The 12,160-nt window shown below is 41.2% G+C and overlaps 1 protein-coding gene across 5 annotated transcripts in view; it reads left to right on the top strand.

Moving 5' to 3' along the window:
- Positions 1-12,160, top strand: part of chl1a (cell adhesion molecule L1-like a) — a 49,977-nt gene continuing 37,817 nt past the window's right edge. For all 5 annotated transcript variants that reach the window (XM_076741732.1, XM_076741731.1, XM_076741727.1 and 2 more), the window contains exon 1: positions 1-92. The gene's annotated coding sequence lies outside the window, so the exon portion shown is untranslated. The remainder of the gene's footprint in view (positions 93-12,160) is intronic.

Here is a 12,160-nt window from a genome sequence, read left to right as displayed (position 1 = left end):
CACACACGCCGCGGACTAAAAGTTGACATCACTGTAAAGTTTTGGGACTGTTCTCCTGGTAGGAGTCACCACTTCAGTTGCTCGTCTTATGCGTGAGTTGTACAACAGAATGTACCTGTAGGCGCAGTTCTCAGGTGAGCTGTCCGATCCCTAACGATCAAATATGAGTCTGCAGACATGCGTGCTATTGGAGCCTAAGAGTAAAATTATACAGTGAAAGATATCAGAAAGTCAGGAAGAAAAAGACTGGAGCAAGTTAAGATTTTTTTTTTTTTTTTTTTGTCTTGGCTAGTCACTGCCTCTGCTGGAGATTCAGTATTTTCTCTGTTTCTTCCTCCCTCTGGAGATCAGGCAATTTTATGTGTGTAGTTTTTCTTTTCATTCTCACTTTAGTACATGAACAGGTGCAAAACATCTCCCCATGAATATTTAATGTCATATCACAGCTCTGTTTTAGAATAGTCCGTCATCTCTTTCATGTGTTTCACATTGACTTCTTCTTTCTGCAAACTGCATGATGTTGCTCTTCTTGGTACCCGTTACCCGAAATCATTCAATTGACTTGCACATTTAACGCGTCAGTCAGTGACTCAAAGATGACTGGAATTTGTGGCATTTGTAGCACTTTTCACCAGCAGATATTCCCATTTCTCATGCTGAGCAGCTTCTATCAATACATCTCCTACAGCAGATTTAATTAGAGTGTTAATTAGAGTTTGGATTTTCATTGACAGTGTTCTAGATTTTCAGATGCCGATTTTGCTGTACGGTCATGTTAAACTCACTTTCTCACTCGCTTTCTTTGCCTCTTTCAGAAGTTGGAATACTTGCATGAATGGAAATAGTTTGCAGTGCGATCACTTCTCCCGGTGTCTGTTCCTCCGTCTGGTCTCTCAGACAGTGAAGAGGAGTGGTGGCGGGTGCATTGCCCAGAGTGTTAGCCACGCTGGGTCCTGTGAAGCTGCCCTATTCAGTGGCGAAATGGGTCGAGTCTCCCTCTTTGTGTGACCCAACTTTCTGAATCCTGGGATCCTCGCTCCCTGTGGTGATGGTTGGGCCCAACTTTCAATAAATTCATTTAGAGTACAACAAGTTGCCACATGAGAAACAGGTCAGCTTTTAATTTAAACTTTGAATCACGTCCAGTTATGTGTTCATTCAGGCGCGCTGTTTCTCTCGGGCAGATCATTTCTTTGATGATTCACTTGAGTTCAAGCTAGAGTTCGACAGATAGGCCGGTGAGATGATGATATTTTGGAGCAGGAAAAAAATCCCATACCTGATTATTTGGCCAATGCTGAACACTTATATCAAAGTTATAAATACATGAATAGATATTTTATATCTGGAACTGAACATCAAACTAAATGTAAAAAACCTAGGAGGGAGAAAACCGTGAAAAATGCTCATTGCAGTTTCCCCCAAACAGACAGTAATGGTGGATGTTTGGCATTTTTGCTTAAGAAATCTGAAAAAAGGAGAGATTCCATGATGAAAATAGCTGCTGATTAATTTTCGGTCCATTGCTACAGCTTCGCTTGGATTCAGCAGTCCACTTAAAACACACAAACATTTCTGGCTTCGTCTTCTTCAGTGAAAAGATTTTTTTCCCTCTCAGAAAGAGTGCATCATGCAGGTTGTTTAGGCTAAAGGGTTCTCTGCAAAAATGGATTGAACCTTCCAAATCTGTGGCTCAGCAGCATTTTCTGGTTTATTAGAGGCAGAGAAAGGATGATGAATTCTAAATGTCAGACGGTGAGTGGTTCATCTGAGTGCACTTCTATGAGGCGAGCGCTTCGATGTGAACTGACAGTGGATTCAGGCTTGAAATGTCATCATGCTTCGACACCGTGAAATGGAAATCAAAACTTTACAAGGCAAATAGCTCCTCAGTGGCAACAATGAGAGAACATAAATGGAAAAGTGTCCCTGTAAATCGCTGCCTGTTTCTTTTTCAGAGGTTGTACTCACCATCACTCTGGGACAGGTATATCCAGCATGTGTTGCCACGCGCCAGCCTTGCTGTCTCCATCTATCTACTCTGCCATCTGGACAAAAGAAGACATGATAGTCTCTCAAACACTTCTGTAGTTGTATAATTGGAGCCTGTTGGAGAAGTTTTACTCTTAGCACTGCAGTTCTTGGTTAAACCCTGACTTAACAGAAGTGTTGAACTAAAAAAAAAACCACAATATTTTGTGGAATCAAATATTGTGTTCTTACTGTATTGTTATGAGATGTTTTATGTAGCGCATTAACGCAACGTCCTCTCACTGTATATTGCGTCGAATGGGTTTGAAATGCTACCAAATGTGCCGTGACAGAAAAGAGTATGTTTAGCTGCTGTCAGCATCTGAGCAGCTCATTGTTATCCATTAGGAGCAGCTAGTGCAGAATAAGAGCCTTACCAGGCAGGGGGCGAGTTTCTCAGCCACTTAATCAGTGACGCGCTGGGAAGAGTAAAACCCCATGCAAGTCACTTATAGTCAACAACATTACGCTATCAACATGCTGCCGCCGCATGAGCGACTATAACATAACCCAATAATCTAATTTAGTGGTGGAATAAACTGTCCAGACTGCAAATAAGTTGGTTGTCTGTCCCTTCCAGAGGGATTTCAGATGGTTAAATGAGTGCATCTGTTGTTATCAAATTCTGAGAGCCACTGGGAATCGATCTGTGTTGGAGCTTTATCGATGAGGCAGACGCAGTTAGAGATTCGCTTAATTAGAAAGAATAGGAAGGGAGGGATCACACGTACCAAATTATAAGATTTTACGCCATAAAGACTAACACCAACTCATAACGTCAGCCTGCCACTTAGCTGCTCAGTATGAAGCAATTAAAGGTTTCTCAACTCTGTAAAATATAAAGGTTGTTAAACAGGCATAAGATGCTCCATTATTCCATGTGAAAAGCTCTGCAATTGCAGTAGGAGCAACAACTAAATGTAAATGAACATATTCTGAATGAGACGCCGAGATTTCACCATCAGATCCATCTTACATTACTATAATCAATTCACGAAACTGTCTGCAGGAAATAAAACACAAAGAGCACTTTGAAGTAGATGGCAAAGGCTGCAGAATATCTCTCAGTCCTGAAGCAAAGAATGAGTCTCAAAAAAAAAAGAAATGTGATCATGTCTGCTTTTCCAGAGAAGCACAATAATCACATGCTTTACATATCAATGGAGTCGGAGAAAGCATTCATGTGGATTAACTGTTTAAGTACTGTTTAAGAAGATAATCTGAGAATACTGCATACATGAATAAATTTAGCAGTCTGTGTACTTGAGGAGATAACAGCTGTCAGGAACATAGTGTCGTAATTGATCTTTGCATGTTTAAATCATGTTTTGCACAAGCTGAAATTGGCCTAACAGCATTGTTCTGAATGAGATCCAGTCTTCAGTACTGCAGTGTGATCCATCATCTCAACCAGCCCCCGATACAAAGCTAATGGATAAAAAGAAGTTAAAAGGGGAATTTTTATGTGTGATAAACACAGGTTTCGGTCCCGTGGTCTTTCCTGCTGTGAGCTTTAGTTTTTGTAGTAACTCCCTGCTCCTGTGCCAGAAAAGGACAAGCAGGAATCCCTTCCCCACTTCTCGCTCAATAATTTAATGATGCTTGGTTGGCTTTGATCAGAAGATGGCCATGAATGAGAAACTAAACGGCTTGAGCACCGATGTGTGTATTTGGTGAGGGAAGTTATCGCTCTCCTCTGAGGACAGCCAGTTGGGAATGCTTGTGAAATATTTACATGAGTCACCGACACAGAAGCTCACCACCGTCAACACCGTGGTTTAAAATAGAGGGGTCACTGTCAGAAAATGATTGTGTCGTCAGCCTGTCTGTTATGTCTTGACAGATTTGTTAGCGTCATACGTTGACCCATCCTGGGATTAAGCTTGTATCCTGTGGAAATGTCTTTTAAAGTTCCCAGTAAATCTTTCCAGCGTGGATACCAGCAGTCCTGTAACCATGGTGTCTGGCTTGCTGCCTCTCAGCTCTGGCGGTTCCTAACAACCAGGAGCAAAGGTCATGACCGCCCCAGTCGACAACTGTTTGGTGAAATAACTGCCTCACACAGGGGGCACAAATGACTTTGCGCTCCTGTCTGACTTGGAGCAACTGAAATGTCTCCAGTCAGCGCAGGAGGAGCGGGATGATTTGGCTCGGAGGGCGGTCACGTATGCTGGCCTCAGCCTCCCTCCACCCCCTGTGCTGCACATTCAGGAGCTTTTGCGCAAGTTCAATTGATAATAGGCTGCATTCCTCCAAGCAAGTGAGGAACATGGTTTCTGGCACTTGAAATGCTCTTCATGGCATTCATCTGGACTCCTGCTTTTGAACAGTGCCCTCACTGTTAAGACCCCTCTTTCGACACAAATGCTCATTTTGAGACAGAAATACCAAAATAAGTTGCGACATATACAGCACATTGCCTTGTTGACAGTGACAGCATGTCGCAGTTGCCAGACTGTGAAGTAAACATCCTCTCCATGTGTGGTCACCTTCTGCAGATTTCTCAGCGGATCAGTGCAAACTCTGTTTTGTTTTGGTCCTGGAACCTGCAGAGAGGCTTAACCCTGAGATAGGCTTGTTCAAAATCAGGGCATGTCACTCGAGAAACACTCTATCTGACTGTATGGTAGGCAAATGTGTGTGTAGTCATAATGGTAAGAGGTCTTCTGCGTTTGACAGGAGTAAAGAATTTGGCTATGACTCATGGCTTCCATGTTCATACATGTTGGCTGGGATGATCTCCATGAGCCACAACAGCTCCACAACACCAACAGTCAGCTCAAAATACATCGCTTTTAGTAAAGTCTGTTTGTTAAGTAAAAATGGTGTCATGCTTAAAATGTACTGAAAGCATCAGAAGTACTCGTCCAAGGTTTGTTATGTTATTATAGTTTATAACAGGATGAGGGTGTTATACACACACTTTTTGATTACTAACAAATTTTTTGGCTGTTGCTGATTCATTTTCAGTCAGCCAACTAGTTGATTAATTAGCTAAGGTTTGCAGCTGCACTTAAATCATGAAAGTAAAGAGCAGCAAGGGTAGTGGTGCATGAGATGTGATTTAATTACCACATGAGTTGAAAATATTACCTCAGAGGCTTCTTTCATAATTATTAGAAGCACCGGCCTTTTTCATGCTCGGCGTTTCACCCCTGTGGTCAACATGTTGCGCTCGTGTTGTACAAGCCTGTTTGAATTTGTGCAGTGTCACAGTAATATATGTTGTTTTATCTTATTATCACATTTTGCCCAGGCCTCTGAAATCCTTGGCTCTATTTTTGTAGCATACCGTGGGAGGATTAACTTTGACCCTTGCACTCCAAGCGCAATGATTTTGCTCATCTACTGTTTGTATTCCTAACAACGGGCTCTGAACTGAGTGTCTGTCTTTTCCTGTGGCTGGAATTTGATTCATATGCTAATGAGCTGAATTCCCATGGATTTGTCTCTCCTGTGGCATAGATATCACCCCCAAAACTCTCCTCGTCCCCCTCTTTCTGCCTGTTTTTCTTTCACTCACGCTCCCTAACTCCCGTGCTTTCTCGAGGTCACAACCTTGCTCGCTGTAATCTTAGACATGTCTCTTCATGTGGCAGTATGGAGTTCTACCTTTGTTGATATGCAACTGCACTGCCATCAGGCCATGTAAAGGTTCAGGCAAATCAGCATGCAGCTCCCTGCTCATCTGAAATGCTTCTTCCATTGAGTAGATAAAGATGAGGCAGCTTGAAATTTTCCCTGATAAACATTTTCTTTTTTTGTTGGATTGAATGGCTGACTTTTTTGTGAAAAGACTCCCCACATCAAAGTGTAAAATAGTTTGTTTTTGTGACATGAAAAAGTGAAGGATGGGTAGCAGAAAATACTTGTTTCTGATTGCCTCATAGGAGTCTGTTTAAATTGTATATGAGGACATTTTGAACACGCTTGTGGTAAAGCAGCCGAACCAATGTCATTAATCTGTGTTTAACATATGTTAGGTAACCATATAGCAACAATGCTTGTGCTTCCCTGAAAGTGATGAGTTCTTACTGGTGAAACAAACTTAACCATTAATTATAAGTAAAATGAACTATAAGCTAACTTGTTCTGTGGTAAGTGACAATGGTATAATGGTGATAATGCACTCTTAGAAGTCCGTATATAAGAGATAATGGACTCTATGTCACAGCGGTCTTCTTCTCCACTGTTGCTGTTCACGATTTTGTGAGGACCTCATCATATATTATTGCCTACATACACTCAGTGGCCACTTTATTTGGTACATGTGTACAATCTAATACAAGTGTTTCTTTATAAAGCCTTCTTATTTGATGCCTGTAACACCTGATGTCATCGTGGTGTTCATTCAATTATATATTTTACAATTGGATTCAGAAATTGAATTCAGAAAATGCCATGCCTTGTTTCTTCTGAATGTGTACACATCAACACATTGTGAAACAAGTATTTAATGACAGTGGCAGTGGTACTAACATCGTTCTTAAAACATGCTTGTGCTCGTGTAGGTATTGATCATAGAGGAGAAGGTTTAGCCCTTCTAATCGCTTTAAGTACTGTTGTGCCCTTTGGGGGAGGACTGACCAGGTTAGGGGGTATGGTGGAACCCTTAAAAAATATAAGAAAAGTGCACACACCAGACTGTTTATGGGCAAGTTTTGCAAAAGTGTAAAAAAACCATGCTGCAATACACAGTTTCGTAGAACAGCATTTCTTCAGACTGCATGTTGCAAAGCTAACTGCTTGAATTTCTGTATCCTACGTAGAACCAACACAGCATCCTTGCTTTGTTAAGCGCACACTTGTACACATATAAAAACTGACCTGTTGTTATGATGATTCCTGTGTTGTCCCAGTCATGTGATGAATAGCGAAATTGAGACTCTCACAAGAATCCAGTGACCAACATGTTTCTCAGTGGTGGTCTTCACCGTGTGCCACAGACTTTGCTCGCTCAGGTGCACAAAATTACAGAACTAGTTTTGAGTGACTGAGTAAAACTCTTCTTCCACGCTGTTATGCTGAAAAACACTGAACCAGATGTAATGAACAACAGTAATAACAGGCTGGTTTATATTTATTTATATGTATCGATCATGCTGTTATTCACCTGTGTAGCAGATTTGTGAGGGAGCAACTGTGCACGGTGCATGGAGGATACTGCACGGCCAAAAGCTTTGCAACAGGCTCTCAAGCTTTGCCACAGTTCTTGTGTTTTCTGCTGCTGGTTGACTTGAAGCAGGAGGAGTTCAGTCAACATTCAGAGTGTGGTCATTAGAAATGTTGCTCCTCTCTCTACTTCCCCATGGTAACATACATTTTGTGTTACTTTGAAGTTAAATTTTTAATTTAGGTGATTCTGCATTTTTGTAACAGCCGGATGTCCTCCTCACTCTGAGCACTGCCTTTGTGTGAGAAAATTAGGTATTTGATAATTGTTAGTCAGCAGAGTTCCCGGGAGCGATGTTGCAATCTCTGACTTACAGTAAACAGGCTTCAGTTGATACTTGGCGCTGGATGTGAGACCAGCCACCCTAACTTAAATCACAGCCTGCCAACTTGTTCAGTATCTGTGTTGAAACATTTATTAACCTGACTGATGCTGTCACTTGTTTTATGGCCCACCTGTTCACACGCTGAAAGATGTCAAGCAGTGTATCATCTACATACAGATTGATCCGGCCCACCATGTCCTTCAGAACATTTATCTTTATCTTTTTTTTTTTTTTTGCTCTGGCACTTTCCTCCATACACCAGCTCTCAAACTTCCGACCCAACACAGTGGAACCCCTAAAACACTCTTTAATGGACCCTTTCAATTCAGGCGCACAGACCAGAACAAACACTTTCATTCATGGAGTTCCAAAAATGCAAATGAGGCAAGGTCCTAACACTTTCACAGAGGTACTCCTGTCATGGGTCTGTGTTAGACAGCAGTGAGGCTGTCACTCACGCAGGGTGATGCAAGGTACAACTCCTATGTTTTCTGTCTTGAGAGTAATGTAGAGCTCATGAACCTCCTCGAGCGCAATTGGCTTTGAGCCATAGCATTGTTGTAAAAGATTAAAGGCAAATCCGGTTAAAACAAGCAAAAATAGCAAATAGCGTCGCAGCACATTTTGTCCACCGTGTCATTCTTACAGCAGGGTGACCCTGATTGTGTTTTTTTAATTGACTATTCTCACTGATCGAGATAATATGACTCAAATTAAGCTTCAGTTGTCTGATTTCTTCATCGCACAGTGTGGTTTTAAAGGCTTGAATTTTATTCAATTTAATTTAAAATAAAAAGTTGTACTTATCTGATTGACTTTGTGTTGTGAGCCCTTGTCAGAGCTTGCTTCACATGTAATGATGTTTGCTTTGAGGGTGCACTTTGAAGTGACTCATGGGCCTTAGTTTCTTGACATGTTGCAGCAGATGCTTCAAAACTCACTGACTGCCAGCTCATCATGAGTAGGCGGATAAGTAACTTGTTTCTGAAGTGTGATGATTTTCTAAAGCAGTAGATGCCAGATGCATTTCCAATGCTGATTTTTTTGGATTTATCTGTCAGCACTGTTCAACATCATTATCCCTCTTCATTCCATCTAAAATTGCTCAGAAATTGTGTAGAGTTATGCATTTAACTGTATTATTATTCCCCATATGTCAGCGATTAAAGGGTATTATATTTTGGAATCTGCACAGATTATGCATGATACCTCTTAATGTCAAACACACTTATGGGATTGGAGTCCTGGCTCAGACTCTCTTCATCCTGGCAAACAGATATTACGGCAGAAATGCTGCTCCTGACCCTTTTGTGTCTTGTTTGAGGTGAGACTAGGCTGCAGGTGCAAGCCGTTTGAAGACAGAGCCAAAGTGACAGGAAAATGGCTCTTTTCTCCTTTTCGTCCACCTAAAGCTTGAGTAATGACATCCTCAAACCGTGTTTTTGGTGTTTAAAAGGAAGGGTGGAGGTAGGAGAGTAAGAGTGTTCACAATGGTGTGTACATGCTACAAGACCAGGCAGGTCCCACCCTGAGGTGAGGCTTCATAACTTTCTGTGTCTGAGCCCTTTGGAGATGAAGGTTAATCCCCAAGATCTAAACATTCTAGCATCATAAAATGGTGTTTACCACAACTTGTCACTGAGTACATTTACCCTTTTTTTCTTCTTCCTTTCTTTTCTTCAGGTTTGTCTCCATGGGTGGTTGTTATTGTCAGTTCTTTTATTTCCTTCCACCAATGAATAGTGAGATGAGAGGAGTTAAGTGTGTCAGCAGGTGTATTCACTGTCCGTGTCTCACTTGGAATCAGAAATGTACTGCCATCACTTACGGACATAAGAATTTGAATTGGGTGGCTATGTGCTGTTGATGGTTGTTATATATTGTTTTAGCTAAATCAATAGCCGGAGATCGATTTGATTAATACATGAAAAAAAATTTCTTTACTTACTCTCACACAAGCTTTGCTGCCAAAGAGAAGTAGATCCATCTTCACCCACTTCATCCACTTAACAAACATTAAACGACCAAGGAATGAAAGTTCCCCAACGTTTCACTTCCGGTGTATTGTGTCATTGGAGCTAATCCTGCACATAAGTAGACACACATGCACACACATGCACACACATGCACACACACGCACACACAGTTGTGTTTCCATCACTTTTGGGGACAGTACATAGACTTACATTCATTTCCTGGAGACTTACCTGAACCATAACCATAACCACTACTTGACTAACCCTAACCTTAATACAAGTCCTCACTCTAAAAATTGAATGACTTAGATTATGGGGACCTGCATTTTGTTCCCATAAGGAAGGTAAGTCCCCACAATGTGACTGTGTAAACAGATTTATGTCCCCACAACGTAAGGAATACATGGCCACACGCACCGACACACACGGTGCCAGCACTGTATTTTTAGGTCATTTGACCTGAAGAAGTAGACATACAGAAATCCTTTTTAAATTAAAGCCGTGATAGGTATGAACAAAATGGTCTCCATGTCACCAAAAGTCAGAACACAGGAGTGGAACCCACCATGACACCTAAAACCGTTTTTTAATACATGGATTAATGCTAAAAAGGGAAATATTGAGGCCATATTAAAGGTAGTTTTTCATGGTAGCTTTCATTAATAACTAATGCTTTTAAACACAGCGCTACAATATAATCCCACAAAATGTTTTATGTCAAGGTTTTGCAAACTTTGCTTTGGTCAAAACACTGAGAGAGTGATACAAATGGTGATTTTGAAGCACAATTTCTTCCATTTGTTGGACTTCTTAAAAAAGACTTAAGCAACCTAACTAAATACCACTTTAGGCCTTCATGATTATCCCATAAACTAATTACCAGCTTAGTCCAGACCATAGAGCACAGCACTGCTCCCTTGTCTGCCTGGCTGCAACAGTGTTGAACAATGTGTCAGGGTGAAGGAAGGTGTGAAGAGGTCTTCTCGTGGCCTTTGAAAGGGAGGAAGTTGAGTGTGACTGCTTGTCTTCACACTGTCTCTCCCTGCACTGCTAGCTGTGGCAAACTGATTAAGCTCCTGAATGCCACTCTTTGTCACTCATCACGTCTGCTGGGGACATGTTTCCATAGTGAGTCATGTTGTTTTCCAGCCGGTGTCACTCAATAGACTTCTTTTTTTTTTTATTACTTTGCGATACAAAGTTTTCTGTGAGGGAAAATTTGTGCAGAAAGCTGAAGGGGAGTAGAGAATATGTTTGTTGTGGAAGTGCCCAACCTTAAGGGCTGTGCCTTGGTATCAGGAATTTAAGGGTGTAATAATGTGCCAACTGCTTGCGTGTCAGGCTAGCATCTGTTTATAGAGACACCTCTTCACATGACATTAGACGAAGCACCGTGTGCCTTGAACCAGAAACTTGGCTGCACATAATTGAGTGATGCACCTCCACATACAACCACAACGAGCATGTGCTCTCCAGAAGTAACATTTAGATTAAAGGATGGAGGAATGAAACCACTGTAGTGGGGTGGATGGCCTGCTGATCAACCGTATGTGGTGTTTGAACTTTTTCAATGGAGGCCACTGTCAGGATTGATCGCAGACAAAGAGTACAGACCAGTGTATGTGTCAAATAAATTATCTGCTCGTAGAGTATGAAATAAAAAGTTATGCGATATTCAAATGCTAATATTTTTAACCTCTAAGTCCACGTGTATATGCTCTGTTCTTGTTGGAGTGCTCACAGGTTTAAGGCCACGCCACGCTTTTGCTTTAAACCTGTTATGCATGTGTACAGTGTAAAAGTGTAGCACTCGTGCCTTTCTACATAATACTGGAAGCACAGGTTTGTTGTGGATGTGTTTGATGTGTGTCAGAGAGCTGTTTGTGTGAATTCCAGACTTACATGATTACTAGCTTGTTGGAAGCACTCCAGGGACTGAGACAGAGACAGGGCACACGTTACTGCACCAAGGAAACATGATGAAAAGATGCCTTGACCTTAGAGGTGAGGGGATTTGTTATTTTATGACTATCTTAAAGTCTTGATGTGTTCAGAGGGAAACACGGCTATAGGTTGTTATTCTTTAAACTAAATTCACTGCAAACAGCATACGTTTTCTCTTCTCATTGGTGTACAAAAATTTGAATACGATACGATATACTTTTTTCTTTTTACTATCTAGTTAATCTGCACTTTACCATTACTGATAAGAATTGATTACTGCCCTGAATGAGTAGGCTACTGTATCTGACTTTGAACAGTGTTTTTGACACAGATACTCACTGCAAGACTATTGCGTCAGTTCAGCGATTTGCATTGTCTTAATCTCTGTGTGCAAACTAACTAACTACAAGAAAGTGTCATCTAGGGATACGCAGGCCAGTCAAAGAGCATTGTTAACAAAGTCTAGATAATAAAGTGTAGAGAAAGAGAAAGTATTTGCTACACAAACAGTAATCCATCAGTATCAGCAGATGTCCCTCCCAGGTGTTACTCATATGCCAGTAGAAACGTTTCACTTAATACAAACACATTCCTCAATGCTGATTTTCTATTGTGTGTCTTTTTTAGGTTTTGTTCTTCTGTTGCTAACTCTGTCCATCAACCTTACTAATAGTCAAAACTAATTTGAAATTAGTATCTGGGTATTGTAAT

The sequence above is a fragment of the Chaetodon auriga genome, chromosome 10, assembly GCF_051107435.1.
Source record: "Chaetodon auriga isolate fChaAug3 chromosome 10, fChaAug3.hap1, whole genome shotgun sequence".
Taxonomy (NCBI): domain Eukaryota; kingdom Metazoa; phylum Chordata; class Actinopteri; order Chaetodontiformes; family Chaetodontidae; genus Chaetodon; species Chaetodon auriga.
The sequence above is the reverse complement of the archived record's forward strand: the minus strand, read 5'-3'. Positions and strand labels throughout refer to the sequence as shown.